At 45.4% G+C, this 16,929-nt stretch overlaps 1 protein-coding gene across 2 annotated transcripts in view; it reads right to left on the bottom strand.

The window, feature by feature from the left end:
* NRG2 (neuregulin 2) overlaps positions 1–16,929 on the bottom strand; it is a 133,013-nt gene that overhangs the window by 98,245 nt on the left and 17,839 nt on the right. Inside the window, exon 2 of one of the 2 annotated variants that reach the window (XM_035338325.1) lies at positions 964–1,296. The exons of the other annotated variant lie outside the window; for it this stretch is intronic. The gene's annotated coding sequence lies outside the window, so the exon portion shown is untranslated. The remainder of the gene's footprint in view (positions 1–963; positions 1,297–16,929) is intronic. 2 annotated transcript variants of the gene reach the window in all.

Raw genomic sequence — 16,929 nt, forward strand, 5'->3', positions numbered from 1 at the left:
ATCACTTGATGTCTCTCTTTCACAAACAACATTTTGCCACGCTCATGTTTCACATCTGCACACTCCTTAGTCCAGCCTTACCCCCTACCATGCATGCAAACACAGCGCCATAACAGCACAGGCCTTGTGGATGACTGATAGAGACCTTACCCAGCCAGCCTGAGTGGGATATTTTGCATTGCATCTTCTTTTCCTTTTCATGCTTACGGAACAAAATCCTCATCTTGACATGATTTATCACGTCACAGTTATGTCTGATAACCATACACATTTTTGCTCACAGAAGTAAGCGTATGTTATCAACTCATTAAAACCTGGCTGTGTTTGCCTCTGTAAGCAGACAGGATGAAAGGGAAGCCAGTGCTGACTCATCTCCTGAAGATGGCTTTTCCCCAATCCCAACATGTTCAGCAAGCCTGGCTCTTGGACATTAAGGACAGAGTCACTGCCAGCTTAGACAAACCACAGCCTCTGCAGCTGCTCCATGAGGGCCTGAAGCCCTGTACAATGCTCCTCTCCTGGAGGAGGTGGGTGCTGTGAGCACCTCTTTGGGGTGCCTCACAACACCAGCCTTCGATGTCTGGGTGCCCTCACACAGCAGCAGTCAGTTCAGTCGCTGTGACACTCCTAATGACAATAGGTGCTCACGGCCAACCACGGCCATGACAAGCAATCAGCACTGAGCTTGGACACAGGCTTCATCTTTGCTTTGGAAGCAGCAGCACCAAGGGCTTGTACGTTACCAGTGACCAGGCTTCAGCCAAAGGGCTCAAATAAAAGGCTTTAAATCACAAACTGACCCATTCCTTCCTACAAGCCTCCAAGGCTGCTCAAAACAACCCTGCTGTAGGATGGCACTGACTCTCCAACCAGTCTGGGACAGCCCAAGTTCAGTAGTTCAGTTACCATACCTGTGCTCTCCAGACAGCCCTGCCACATCGAAAGCAGAATTCAACTCCTTACCTAGCTGCCCCCAGCCCTCAGTCCCTCTGAAATCCTCACGGACACTTTTCATCCCAGCTAGAGATGTCTGCCATTTCCTTCAAAGAAAAAAAATATATAAATCAATAAATAAAAATCCTTTTCCTTGTGATGTCTCTGCAACCAACAGCAATTTTCATGTGTAATCAATGAACGGGGCCCTCCTCCAGTCATGCTTCAGTCCTAAGCCTTTCAAGTATGTCTGGTGAGAAAAGGTCAGGAGGTTTGGGGGAAAATTCCATGAATTCTTATGTTCTCTTTTTCTCTGGGTGCAACTCTGCTGAAGTGCTGAAGGCCCCAGCAGGTTATGGCCTCCTACAAAGAAATCAGAAAGTTGCTTTTAGGAATGTTTATATTTAAGTGATAGCATGAAGCTTTCCCACCCCCCTCAGCCCTCTGCCTGCTCACCATGTCAGTCGTGCACTGGAGGAATGGAAGCAGATACAGAGCCCTTGTTTGTGTGGACCCTGCAGCAATAGGCATTAGGACACCTTCCTCTGTTATCTGAGTGGATCTGCGTGATCCACTGCTACACACTGTGCCAGGTCCACACATGACCTAGAGAAATCTATAGGAGGTACTGTTTACATGCAGTGCACTAACTCGTGCATCCCCTGATCCATTGTTTCCCCTCCCTGTCCATTAGGCCCTCAGACTCACAATCTAAAGGCTGCTGCCCAAAGCTAGAGAATGCTCTGCAAAGGTGAATTGTGTCCAAACCCATAGCCACATGGCTAAGGAGAGAAAAGGCACATTTGATATGTTCATTCCCCCATTCAAACGCAAGTTGGGCAAAAGAAAGGTTGGGCAGGAGAGACTGAGACCACAAGGAACAAGAATAATTAAAAGTTGCTCTTGAAGCTTCTAGAGACCTGATCTTAGGTCAGAAACTGTATGCAGGACATGTCGGATGTGAAAATGCTCACAAGGCTCCATGAAACAAGGAGATTCCCAGCCTCTTCTCAACATGGGTTCCACTTTATTCTGGTCCTGTGCCAAGACCAGAAAGTGCCTATGAAAAGTCCTGCCAATACCATACTCACCAAATCACACTACTTGGAAAGGCTCTGCAAGGACATTGACTGTAACACCTAAGCTCTGCTTTACAGAACATTGTTTATCAAAGCAATTAGAGATTACCTCTCTATCTAAATGAAAGGGTTCTTCCCCAGAAACATCTTCTGGAAGCTCAAAAGCCTAAGAAAAGTAGATACAGCATCACTGGCTGCAATTCTGTGGGTAGAGAGCATGATCAGATGGATGAGTAAATTATGCAGAGCAGGTGTTGTTCTGTGTCATATTTGACATGTTAAAATGTGACTTAAGGAAGAGAGCAATTGGATCTACTGCATTTGATTGAATGGAGGAGAAAAGAAAATATCATCACAGATGCTGCTTCATCACAGAGTCCATTTAGAGAAGGCAGTGCTGTTGATATCACCATCTGATGTCTGGTCAATGCTAGGGAATGTTAATCTGTGCCCTGCTCTGGGCTGCCTTAGGATCAGGTCTATGAAGAGAGCATTTTTTTTTACATAACTTCTCTAACCCGCAGACAAAAGTGCCTGGGGAATGGCTTGTGAGTCCACAGCAAAAACAGAAGTGGCAGCAGATACATGTTATAATTTTTCTCCTCAACAGGCTGCCTCTTCGACAGGTGGGAGGGCACAAAGCACAAGAGCAGCCATTTCCAGACTTTGATTCACTTTCTCTTCTCCCAGCCACTCCATATATTTGGCTCCTCCAGGCCAAAGGGAGGCCTCCTGCCTTTCATCAGCTAGCCCATTCTCCTCTACCCTGGGTCACTGCCAATTCACCTCTGCCTTGTTCATGAATGCACAGTCAAGGCGACAGCTGGCCCAAGGAGATTCCACCTACTACCACCTTCACCAGCAGATACCTGGGAGCACAAGCTCAGGACCACTTCACAGCCTGCTGTTGAACTATTATCTTCTCATACAGCCAGGGCTCTCTCAGAATTACTGCTTTCCAAACAGCTCCTCCTCATTACATAATTTGGCCTAGAATTGCTCTTGCCCAAAAGCAATAGCTGCGTTTCTTGCAGATTTAAAACTGAGATTATCCTTTTCTGCTCACTGTCAAAACTCTCCATCTCTCTTTTTATTCTCTTCTCTCCCAGGTATTATCAATATTCATTTTGAGAACCCAGTGTGGGACTTTTCCACAGCATTCCCTCCATGTTTCCACCCAAATGATGTGCAGAAAGCACAGAGGCCATTTGCCCAGGCAACATCTCCCCTTTTCTCCTTGCCTGATGAGTGCTCAGCTTGGCCATTTCTCCCTCCATCAATCCTTTTCACATACAGTAAGCTATGCCAGCTAATTGGTGCTCCAGTCTCCAAAAAGGTCTATGCCACACCACAGCACACTGTGAAGGGTTATCCGCTGTCTTCCCCAGTCCACTAATTGTGTAATTATGTAGAAATGGCCTGTCTGGTACAATCTATTTCTCATACTCCCCTGTGGTGCCTGTTGCTTACAATGCTCATTATTCCTCTAAGTATTTGCAGACCTTCACCCTCCATCATATTTCCACAAATTGCAGTTCTATTAACAAGGGAACAATTCCTGAAGTCCTTGCAAACATTGTTTTCATTTTCTCTACAGCTCCCTCCTTTCTGGTCGAGAGCAGATCTAGCACTGTCTCCAGGCTGGCTCACACTCCCCTGCTGTCTCCCTTCAGCAAAGGTGCCTTTGCTCTGGAGCCTCTCCCATGCAATTTGCTCATCTGCCAGACTCATGAGGTTAGGCTGCCCAGGGCCTCAGCATGTGGAGCAAAAGATGTGCTGTCCCATGCTGGCTGCCTGCAGGGTCTGTGCACCTCACTCTCTGCTCTGGGTACGTACTGCTGGCTCTTTGCAACTCAGTCCAGCCCACAAGGAGGAGACCAGCAGGCTCTTTGCTTCATACAGGATTTCTGCCTGGTGCCAGACTCATCTGCCTGTGCAATTAAACACCAACCAAGGTCTGTTCTTCAGACTCAACTTCCTACCACAAGCACGCATTAGGTCCAGAGCTTGGAGCACCCCCACTGGAGAGACGGAGCCATCACACATTAGGATGCAAACACTATGCCCTGCTTTCATCTGGTACTGCGGACTGGCAGGACAAGCTGCAGCAAGCTTGGAAGAACGCAGAACCAGGCTTTGCCCAACCGGACCTTCCGAGCAACCGCAAGGCTAGTGGCCAGGCATCTGGATGGAGATCCTGGTATGCTTCTAGATGGCACATCAAGGACAAGTAGCAGATGTGAACCTGCTTTCTGGGGACAGAGCATGGGAACCAAGCTGGGGAGCTCCCTGGTACTGTGGCTCCTCCAGGGCAGGCTTGTCAGTGGGTAATGGCTGCAGGAGGCTAGGCCAGGCTGATGTAAGTCTGCACTGGCCTTGAGGGTGACCCAAAGTGGGTCACAAAGGTTGGCCGATAGCCCAAGACCCAACATACCAGGAAACCTCCAGGCCCTGAGAAGTGGGATTCCAGAGAATTTCCTTCCCAACAGAAAAGATGAATCAGATGAACACTGGGGAAGCCACCAAATGACTTCTAAAACATTAGAAACCTTACCTTGCACCAACACCACCACAGGCAGGATTGGGAGCCTTAGACCTACCAGCTGTCTTCTGGGTGAAAATCAGACACAGCACTGTCAAGAGTAGAGGTACTATGCGTGTCAGCATGTCCCTCAGGTGAGACCTCTTTTGTCAAATAAAACCTCAAGTGAGGACATATGAGATCACCAGAGTGAAGGGTCGTGTAAGTCTTCACTAACACAGTGGTGCTTGGCATCCTTTTGGGCAGGTACACCAACAGAATTATCTTCCCAACAGCAAATGTTGCCAAAAGAAACTAGCTCTCTTTTGCTGTAGCAGATTCAAATACAAATCCTCAGGGTCAGCTGAGAACTGAGGAAGCATTTAGGATGGGCAAGAGGGTTTCTTAGGCTTACCATTCTTAGGCTTGGTGGTAATAGCTAGTTGAGTTGATCTTTAGTTTTGGTTTGTTGACTCAGCTTCCCAAACTTTCCTGGTGTATCCTTGCCTGTGGTTACCCTCTCTGCCCTTTCCCAGCATCAGATTCTCAGTTTCTCTTCAATTTGCTTCTGCTTCTCCCTAGGTTTTTCCTTCCCAGCTCCAAACAGCCAGTGCTGTGACATCCATGTCCCAAGCATGCACCAAAGCTAAAGGGCACAGTGCTGTTCATGTGACTGACCCCTCCATGCAGTTAGGAACTGAAACATCCTTTTAGAATAGGACTAGGCAAGGTAGGGCCAACACATGCCAGCCAGGAGTACACCCACATTGTGCACCATCTCCCAGAAGGACTCACAGTGTAGAATTTGCCCCAGCACAGCCTCAGTTACCTCTGGGCACTTGAGGTCCTTACAGTTCCCTGGCAAGCCACATACAGAACAAGACTAGTGTGATGCCCCAACACATAGAGATGAAATATTGCTTACAAACAAAGGGCAAACCTGCAGCATCAGCCCTGTAGCAGCTCTACTCATCATTTCATGTCCTCCATCCATCATGCCCCACCTGCTTCCACTCCTGCAAACACACTCCTTAACTTGGAGGATCCCTGGGAGCAGCCCTACAGCACAGTCATTGCAACTTGTACATCACACCGCACAAGAGGATTAGCAGAGCTCACTAAAGCAGGGATGGTCATGCAATGGAAAGCATCTAACCATCCTGGGTGGTCAGTCAGCACATAGTACTTCAAAGTCTTCCACTCTGCCAGCCATGGTACATACGTAACCTGGACTTATCACTCACCCCAGGGCTATGTGGCAGCCTGCACAGATGAGAACTTGTGACAACAGTCCCACGTTGATCACCTGCCCTTATAAAAAAATAACCTGGAAAAGGGGCTCAGAAAGGACATTTCTGCAAGAATAAATTGGACTTCATTGCAGAACTGGATGCTCTGGGCAGTCTGGCTATTGATGATATTCAGAGGAAACTTACGTCAGGCTTAATTTTTATTTTGAATTTTCAGTACAGCTTTTGATTTATTTGTCTTGTGACACAGACACAGGGCAATAAGAAAGGAACTGTTAAAACTGTTGATCATAATAGGCCAAGTTTGTTGGGCTAAGCCTCTCACAGGGATATCTCTGGTGTAGTATTCCACAACAGAATTTAAATGTTCCTATAAAAATTAATTCTAACCATCTTTCTCTTGGATATTTCTGAAAGGGGGTTTCCCATGAGAGGCCTGGTACTCTCTATTTTCATTAGGTCTAGACATTTCATAAAGCAATTTCTCCTTTTGCTGGCTTCTTCATTGTAAGCCAAAAGTTGATAAGACTTCACAAAAGGAGAGGAGGAGAATATACTGAAGGAAAAAAAGCACAGACACTTTGACACCATTTGGTCAGCTCAGCTGTAGATCTCAGCAGAGAGTTAATGGAAGAGAATGAACACACTGCTCAGTCAGACAGGACTCCTCCATCCTCCTTTAATGACAGACCAACTGCTTTTGTAACTACCCCCTGCAGACATTAAGGCTGAGAAAAATCCTTCTCATAGTAAACCACAAAGAGTGGTGTGTTTTTTTGGTGTGTTTTTATTTTTTTTATTTTTTTGGTTGTTTGTTTGTTTTTCTTTCTGGAATGCCATGTCAACTAACAGGATGAGCTTCTTGAAACTTGTCTGAAGGCAGCCATATCTTAGGCTTCTCAAGCTAGAAGACAATTCGCAGATACACCTGGATGAATTATACATTGCAAATAAATTCACTGAAGATCTAGACATTGCTTCCTGTTTGTAAAACATTTCTTAGCTGATCTTAACAGCTAAAGATTACAAATACATTTATAAACATCTGCTGAATAGTTTATATGAAGAAATGTCAGGCTCTGACGCAGGTCATGTGTTACGATCTGCATTATGTCCACACGGCAATCAAAGATACAGTTGTTGCAATCACGCACAAACCCTGTGAGTTTTTATATGACTAGCACAGGTAAGCACATTAGCTAAGAGAGAACTCAGGCCAAGCTAGAAACCCAACTACATAAAACATATCTGCTTTTGCACTCTGTGCCAGAGACTCACACTGACTCCCCTGAAGCTATCGTTTTCATATATATGAACTTGCACTTTGGAATCTCACCAGCTCATGGTGCCCATGTGCTTGGAAAGTCAGGGTCACGAGTCCCAGCAGCTCCCCCAGCCACCAAGCAGAGCCACATTAGTGATCACTACGACCCTGGTAGCCATAAAGTTTGAGAAATTGGAGGAGGTAGGCAAGAGCCCAGCCTGCCTCACTCAGTCTTTGCCAACAAGCTGTCTCAGACCAAGCTTTTCACAGAACTGCAGAAAAACAAGCTGACAAGCCTGCCTGATCTCCCATGGCCTGACTCAGGCCCAGCTGCAGTTTGACAACAGAGGCCCTGTGCAATACACCTCCCTGAGTGCAACTAACTTTGAAGCAAACAGGAGGGAGCTATAAGGAGAGGACCAGAGCCTCAGGTGAAAGCCTCCAATTCAGGCTTGATTCAAGTGATCAAACAGTGCACAAGTCATGGTTAAGGACTAGAGGGGACCTTACACAGGCACACTGGAGACTGAGAGGGCACAGGGCAGTTCTTGCACCATCCCTTTCTGTGGTGCTAAATGAGTCCTTTGTCTGCTTCAGAGACTTCTGTTAAATCAAATCAGTGTAGACTGTTGCCAGGTTGGATGGGGCTTTGAGCAACCTGGTCTAGCGGGAGGTGACCTTGCCCATGAGAGAGCGGTTGGAATTACATTATCTTTATGGTCCTTTCCAACCCAAACCATTCTATGAATCCATGATTCTATGATTCTGGACATAAATCAGTATCTTTGTCTATATAGCATGCAAGCAGACAAAGCAGAATTTCTGGCAAAATAAATTTTAAATCCCATACATTCACCCAACTCGTAGTGGGAAGCTCCTTTTCTCTCCACCATCCTCAGTCAGAGTTTTGGTTTAGGACACCATCTGCAATTCTTTGGTCTAACATAATGAAGTGTTTTTTCTGCTTTCTGTGCCATAATGAAATGATAATGACCTTCCCTGGCAATCATTCGACCCTGAATAATTTGATCCATAAGCAATGGAAATGTCTGTCTCATCTGCCTCTGTTTAGAGCATGGCCAAGATGTTCTGCTTCTCTTCTTAGCAAAGGCTTAAAACTTAATATGACCTCACTACTCAGCCCTGTCCTTTCAGTTTCCCAAAGGTAAGCTGGTAATTTTAAAGGCAAATTCAGTGCAGATTACTAAATTAGTAATGCCCATAATTAACCCATGGACCTGTCCTGCCCTGAGACAGCACACATCACACAGGAAGGAGCAGAGTCCTGTGTGTTAGTTACCTCAGTGTCCCAAACCGTGCTTTGAGATTCACACAGTTCAGAGGTGTAGGGTGACAGGAGACAGCTCAGAGCAGTCTCTCCCTTTGGGCTCTCTCAGTTGCATGCACCATTGTACAGCTGATGGAGCCAGACAGACCAACCCCCACATCCCCTTTGGCATTCCCTACTACCACTCCTGCATTAAGAAATGTCTGACAAGCACTCTATCTCCCATTTGCTATGGTCTTGGAGACATCACCAGCCCTTCCCTACTGTCATGTTCTGTGCCCCTGCGTCTGCCTTTACTGCTTCTGCAACAAGGTGGCTGGGCACAGAGCCCAGACCTCAGAGCCCCTCATGAGGTCCACTATGTCCAGGAATTGTGCTTCACAACTGACTTTTGCTTACAGGAGGTCTTGTTTAAGAGTGCTCGGCACTGTCACCTCTACATCTTGAATCATGATAATCTTTGTCACATAAAGCCATATGACACACACATATGACAGCTGGAAACCAGCAAAGAAGTCAAAGGATGATGAGTCTCCTCAGGTTATGTGAGACAAGTGTCACCCCAGCTTGCAAAAGGAGTGAGCACAGTCACTGCAATGTCCATGTTGGCCACTTCCGAGGATACGTCAACCCACTTCAGATCCATGTCATCCTCCAGAAACATTTGTCTCTCTTGTCTGTAGGAAGGACTTAAGACATAACCTTCTTAGCTGACACGGCAAAACAATGTGCCTGACTATTGGTGCTGTGGCAGAATTAGGGTTAGAGGCAGAGTTCTACACTCATGGCAATTTGCAAACAATGCTTGCTTGCACCTCTTTGTGCAGCTAGACAGCTAGTCCAGCTCACAGTCCAGAGAAGTGGAGTGATACCAGAAGAAAATCATGAATGTGACATCCTTCCACACAAGTTTCATCAGTTGAAGGGCAAGCAGGGCCAAGCATCCTTCTTGGCAGGCATGAATCTGCTAGCATTCACATTCACTGGCTCAAACAGAGCAACTGGAAGTGACAGAAAGAGCAGCAGGGACTTCTGGACTGGGAAAAACTCAGGAGTTGTGTGGAAGACAGTTGGGAAGGGATTAAAACCATGAACATGTTAGCCTGAATGGAGGATTTATGCATGACACAAATATTTCTGATTATGCCTATGGTCCAGTTACAATATTTTCAAAGGGGAAACCAGCCCTGGGTGCTCACACCCAGGCACCTGGTCTCTTTCCACCACTGCTCTGTTTTACTACTCACCCCAATGATCATCACATCTGAAGCTCTATAGAGTAATCATGAAGGATGAATGGGCTTGGGTTTAAAAGACTCTCTGCCTGTTACTCTTCTCCAACTCCCAGAAGGAAAAGTCCTTAGAGGAAAAAAAAAAAAAAAAAAAAAAAAAAAAAGGCATGTATATTTTTTTCCATTTTTTTTTATTTGCATTCCCTATGCTTCTTTGGGAAACACCAGACTCTTAGTCATCTATAAACACTAGCTTCTTGTCAGCTCTATGCAAGCTGCATGATGGTCCCCTTCTATAGAATATGCTGGACAGTGCAACCTATAGAGGTTTTTGTTTGTTTGTTTTAGCTGCTTGAACAGAAGCAGTTTTTGAACAACTCACCTCTGCTGAAGACCTAGTACTGACTTCTGCACATGCTCTGGCTCCAAAGGGTAAACATAAATCAATGACTAAGTCCCAGGCTGCATTATTCTTCTAGTTGATTGCTGGGGAATTATCTATGTTTGATTTCTGAACTGTTGCAGATAGCCCAGAAAGCCAGACTTAATGGCTGAACAGCTAAGCCAGAAAAGGAGTCTACAGTCCTACTGGGAAAAAAATGCTTAGAGCTCTGCAATCGAAAACCACTTCTCTCAGGCTCTTAGTCTGCTAACAGCACTTTCTACCCCATATGTCAAGTTGTCACAATTCACACTTGTCAGCAGATGCTTGGGCACAGAAGTAAAGACCCTGCTTGGGTGGCAGAAGTAAAGCAGAAAAAGCCAACTGTTTAAAGGAACAGAGATGTTCTTGGCAGAGGCAAGGAAAGAAGAGGATTGGCAGCCTTCAAGCTAGAGAGAGCTGTGTGCTGCACTAAGGTCCCAGCTGTGCTCTGTAGACCTTCCCAGAAGGACTACTAAACTCATGCCCTAGAGGAGCTCTGGCAGAGATCATGATCTAACTCTTCATCCACAGAGCTCACCAGCATGGGGTGGCTCAGCTTTACCCAGGCAACCAGTGTCATTCAGGATGGACACCAGCTGTGGTACCAGTTGACTCGTTATGCCAATTTTATATCCCCTGCTCAAGGACATTTCCATGGAGAGCATAGACCCTCAACACTCCTAACACTGGCCCTGCATGCAAAGCTACTGACAAGCTTGCTAGGCACGTCTGTGTGTGTGTGTGTGTGTGTGTGTGTTCCTCTCTGGTCCAAGTGGTAAAGCAAGAGAAGAAACCTTGGCACCGGCCCAGAGACATCTGAGCTTAGTAGCAGCATTTGACGACAGATGTGTGTCTTGCAACATCGCTACTGAAGTGTCTTTTCCTTTCAAAGTAGGAATCATTTTCCTTCACGTAATAGTCCAGGCAAATATAATCCTATTAACAGAGCTATTAAACTAAACAATACTTGGCACGCCATGACCTAAAGAAACAATCCACCAACACCGGCAGCTTGTAAACAGCCCTGTCCCTAAGGCGAAATGGGCATTTCCTATGTCCAAGTGCCCTCCAAACCAACACCCTCCCACCCTGCTGCTGCACCAAGCTCTGTGGGGCATCCAGTCCCTAAATGTGTGGGAAGGCAATTAGGTAAGAAGCTGATATTTTCATCAAAACTTCCTTTCCTGAGACAACTGGGCCCCTTTCCATCCTGTTCTCCCACCCTCTAAATCAACTTTACTCCCTAGTCGAATAAACATTCACTCAAGTTTACACCAACACAAAGCCTGAATCTTTGTGGACATCTCTGTAATGTTTCTAGTCTCGTGGTTTTGCTCCTTTGCTCTTACTTATACCAGTGTTCCCAATCCATCCATGCCTGACCTTGAGAGCCTGACCTTGAGAGCTCAAATCTCCTGTTTGTATACTACCTATAAAATTTGCTCCAAAGTAACCATCATGATCTGGTCTCTCCATTGATGGAATCCTGATTCTCCCTTCTGTCCCTTAAGGATGCAGCTGGCCATTCTCTGCCCTTGTTTGCAGTTGCAACAGGGAATGAGTTCTTGAGAGCACTGCCCTGGGAGCTAAGGAATGCTGGGATGCTCAGGTACTTCGTGTGCAGCCCCAAGCTCACTGCCATAAGCCTGAAAATAGTTATCTTCTCCTTGGTGCTGCAGCAATGAGAAGCGTTTGGACTGCGGAGCCTTTTCAGGCTGCATAAATGCTTTTAGCAGCATGAAATGTACTTGCCTACAGATGTAATATCCACTCCATGATGCACTAAACTGTGATCAAAGGAGTAACCCACAGAGACTAAACCCCCGTGTTGATGGCTGAATACTGCTCCTCATTGCTCCTCAGTTACCCAAACTATAGGACCTCAGCAGATCCACATGCTGTGTAAACCACTCGTCTCTGGCTTCCCAGTGCGGAGCTCCCCGGGCTGTTCCAAGGAGAACAGACACACCTGCCTACCAAGGCAGTATTGGTTTCCAGCACATGCAGTGAGATGGAACAATCTGGCTAGAACAATCACCATTCTCTGCCCATGCTTCACCCCCTGCATCTGTCTCCACGGATATGCCAGGAGTATTGCTGCCCTCAGTGTAAGAAGACATTATCTCATCTATATTTTCCAGCACAATTCATCCTTTGACCCCTGTGCTAACCAGCTGTTCTTTTCATGGGCTGAGCTCAGTTGCAGGTTATTCATTAGCAGAGACCATTTACCAGACAGATGAAGGATGTTTTATCATTCCTAGCACTTCTGCCATGAAGAGAAGCAGGACTGTTCATCCAAATTACATCCTTCTATTATGTGTTACGACTGGGGTTTTCAAAGAGATGCACCACCCTACCACTCCTCTTTGGAAGGTGATCTGCTCCAGCCCCTGCCACCTTATGGAAATCAGTTTCCCTTGAAGCTGGGGAAAGACAACCCTAAATCAATAGTGATTTCTCAGTTCCTTTGTTATTGTATGTATACAACCTTAGAAGCCTTTGCAAAGTAAGCGATGCAAACAAATCGAGGCCAGTACTCAGTGAATTGCACAGATGTCCACAGAATCCCAGACAAAATCTAAAGTAGAGAAAATGACACATGAAGCAGTATGGTTAAAATTGCTCATTGTCACTTGACTCTTCCGCAGTCCAGCTACTTCATATTTTCTCCCAGCCGATTTGGCTTTCCTTGTTGGTTCACTTTATGATGAACGTTTTGATTATTGAAGGCTAATATCTCCCTCATCTGCTTTTATGGGGAAAATGTACTGGAATCTCCTCCTCTCAGAAAACTCCTACAGAAAGTGAAGCAATGACAAATGGGCCTCAAAGCGTTTCTTTATCATCTGCTTTATCAAGGCTCTGATCTGGGCATGGTCTGCAATAAGGTTAAGATTTGTTGTCCAGCACTAAAACACTCAAAGGGATCCGATAGGATGAAGACCTACAAATCTGCCCCTATCAGAAAGTAAAATCAAATTACAGGAATTCACTCAGGTAAACAAACAATTCCAAAACATGTCCAGATATGCACAGGGTGATTCAGTCCAACGACAAATAGACCAGACATGACTCCAGCCACTTAAACTGACCACAGCAATTTTCACCCCCCTCTCTCAAATTCCCAGAATAACAGACATTCTGTGTTGTTCAAACTAACAATATTTATTTTATTCTTACGTAAAATTGTACAGGTTCTGCAGATATAAACATAAGTAAACATTACCTCCTTTCACCAGTGCTGTAACACACAACAGTAGCACACACAAAGAAGGAAGACCATGGTGCCTGCATTCATCTCCCAGTTCTGTAAGACCTTCCCAAACGAGTCTACAGGAGTCAAGCCTCTTGGATTTTGGTCTCCATCAGACCAAGCACCTAAAGCCAACTCTGCTTCACTTTAAAACATACCAACACAACCCAGTTTTCAGAGGTGTTGAACTACAGTGGTTGTAACCAGCATTTTCAGTATTTGACAGCCAGGCCACTTCAATTTATGTAGCTAAATATTTTGAAATATTGACAACAAGCATTCTCTTTTTAGTCATCAAATTGTCTTAATTTTCCTGGCCAAAAGGTTGAATTAAGTACTTGGTGACAATGAACAGAGGACAGAAAGGAAGCACAGAGGATTACAAAATGATGCGCAGCAAGGGCATATGCTAGATTCAGGAGGTTGATTTATTTCCATTTTAGCTAATGCATTCAGAAACTTACATCTTTTTCTCTTCACAGATGGTGCTAAACCAACTTGCCCTACTGGAACCATTATTGACAGCATAACTGAGTCATGTCCATTAATCCCCATGAGGAGGCGTGGGTAATGCTGGAAAGCTAGTGCTAGGCAGACATAACTTAGTACTTTCCAAACAATTTGGAAAGCTGAATTTGAACTGTGGGGCCACAAAGCCAAAGATCAGCTCTAGCCAAGGTTATGAAAAAGCCCTACCTAGTTCTCTGTCAGGAAATTTCATGCAACCTTCTGGACATTTGAAACAGCACTCTGGGAATTGCTGAGATTCACTGGGGATGAGATCTTAACACCCACCCTTCTACAAACTCATCAACCCCATGAGCAGGGGGAAAAAAAAAAAAAAAAAAAAATACAAGTCATACCACAATTCTTTGCAGCAACAACAAACTTAGGATGCAAAAAGAACAAGATCAAAAAACATATCAAGGAAGGTTATTAAATAAAGACCAACAAAGAGCACATCTAATTGCTCCCTAGTGCAAGCCAACACTAAAAGAAAGTGATCTCTTCCAAAGCATCTTCCTAGAGGTTATGCTTTTGTGTACTTATTCTCTGAGCATGAAGTTACTCGTGCAAAGGGTGGGAAGCACATGAGAAGAACATTACTATATTAAGTCTCTACTAAAAAGAATAGTCTTTCTGCTATCCTCACACCATGCTGCATGAGGCCAAAGGCTTTAAAGTCCATGCAGCACTCAGCAACCACTGAAGGAATGTTTGAAGTGGTGATTTTCGACCAGCCCTGTGAATTTTCCCTGCTCCCTAAGGTCCTTCCTCAGTCTTGCAGGATTTGCAGCTCTCTGAAAGCACCGGGAATCAAGAGCTCTATTATGCCTTTCAGGCATTAAGAATTTTGTTTCAACTGAAGCACCTTGCTTCCAAAGTACAAATTTCATTACCCAGAAAAGTTAAGATTTCCTAATGAATTTCAGATGCAACCAGACATAAAGATCCATCTCACCAACCCCTGTGTAATGGGGTAACTTAATTAAGAATGATGATTTTAACAGTATATTCTGGAAGAGGCAATTGTGTTATACAGACAAAACTATGAAGAAATTATAGAAAGAAGCTCCTGGTATGCTTTTTTTTTCCTATCACATTTCTTTGTGACAAATAACAAAAAGTAAAAGCAGTAATTGCAAGCTGAAATATTGCCACATGGGATCAGATTTTGAGGGCTGCATCTACTCACAGCAACAGTCAAAGACACCCTTTTATCTGCCCATGGTCTATGTTCACATTGTGCTTAAGGCCCTTCTTAGATCTCAGAGCATCACACGTGCCTAAATAGCCCAGGGAGAAGGTGGCTCTCCTGGACCTCCATGTTGTCACAGCACAAGATGACTCAGAAACCTGGACTTAATAAAAACATTTAAACTCACAGTTGATCATTGGGATTGGTGATACACCTGCTGGAAAGAACTTGGGCACAGAACAGTAATTATTGTTGTCAGGATACTGATTTGGACCTCTTAAATGTTCCCAGAACAAAGGAGCTCTGATCTAAGGTGAGGCTGCATGAGTCCAATGTGCTTACAGCACAGACAAGGAAGACAAAATGACACAACCTGCGCTTTGGTGGGGGGGAATGGAAGCAGAGTGTGCCTAGTCCCAGATCATCAGTGGTATTTCAGTGTGGGATGTGGACGCCTGAGTCCTACCAGGTCTTCAGGCCTGACAATGCAAGTACTTAGACCTAGTGGGACTCCACATCCCACACTGACAGTACATGACTGGTGAATGCAGAAGGTGTGCAAGGGCAGTCAAAGGGCGAGTTAGAAAGTCTGTCTGAGACTATGTTTAGCACACAAGGGAAGCAACAAACCATTTTCAGTCCCCAGTAGCTACAGAGCCAACCTGAAACTTTTTGTAAATCAAATCAAACTTGATCCCACATCCCTTTCTCAATGTTACCATATCTTTTCATCTTTCCTTCCACTTTTCACATAGGTTTACTGCACTCTCACTGTTTCTATTCCTCTCTTGGGCTCTCCTTCTCCTTTGTTCCTATGACAGACCCTATATGGATTTTGCTGTGTCTCTGCACAGATCCCCATGTGTGTAAAGAAGTTCCTTCTTTTGGTCATTTGAGCAACTATATGATTTGCTTACAAAAAAAGCAACTCTATTCATCATTTGTAGTGTCCAGCTGAAAAGATGCTCATGGGAATTTTTTGCTGCACTGTCAGATAAAGGCAAGGCCACACAGGTGGTGTGATAACTGGCACCAAGTGGGAGCTGCCCACAGGCTGCTCCGTTACAGTGAGCTCTGAGTCTGCCCTGCAGCCAAGGGGGCTGTGCAGCGCAGCACTGCCTGAAGGCCATGCTGGAGGTGCAGCAGAGCTGGCACACGCAGGCTCACTGTGATCACTGACCGACTGCTCCACATACAGTGTCTCCCAGTCAGCATCACTGCATTCACCGCTTGATTCACACAAAACTTACATATCCAAAGGCATGCTAAGTTACAAATGATGTTCATAATGTAAGGGCTTCTCGAGCCCTAAGTGCGAGGCCCAGTAGAACAGACATGGTGTGTTCAAGTTCACTGACTCCTCCCATAGCAGGTCTTCCACAAGGCTCCCAATACAAAATGTTAGTATAACCAGCTGTGCAACAGCAGGGTTCACAGCACTTCTGTCAAGTGCTGCTGAGCTTGTTTTATGAGGATCATGCTGCAATTTATACATTCTTGTGGAATTTCATTTGTCTTTGGTTGAACTTTTCCATCTGCCTAAACATGCCCAGCAGGAGCTGAAGATGCCCACACAATTCTTGTAGTGTTACACCTGAGTGACAAGACCCACAGCTCTGCCCAGCTTGCCTCCCATCCTGCTTCTGTTTGGCTGGCAGCAGATGATAAGCTTTCCCTTTGCACCAGGTTTGTGTGGGCACACACTCCCGCTTCTTCCTGTATCTAATAAGGACACAGCTCACATCCTCAGGCCCTGTTCTTCTCCAGTGGTTATCACTTCTTCAGCTTCCCCCAGCACAGCCCCACGATACAAAGCTCAGCTGGCACCATCAGCACAGCCTGCTAAACAATGAGGTCTCTTCTCCACAGATGAAAGCAGGCAGCCCTCATAGGGTGGGGTACTCAAAAGAGCTGAGTTTCAGAGAGAAAGGGGAACACGGAGAGTCAGACACCCAGGTTTTGATTTCATTTACATTGATCCAG

This window comes from Oxyura jamaicensis, chromosome 13 (genome assembly GCF_011077185.1).
Source record: "Oxyura jamaicensis isolate SHBP4307 breed ruddy duck chromosome 13, BPBGC_Ojam_1.0, whole genome shotgun sequence".
NCBI classification, from domain to species: domain Eukaryota; kingdom Metazoa; phylum Chordata; class Aves; order Anseriformes; family Anatidae; genus Oxyura; species Oxyura jamaicensis.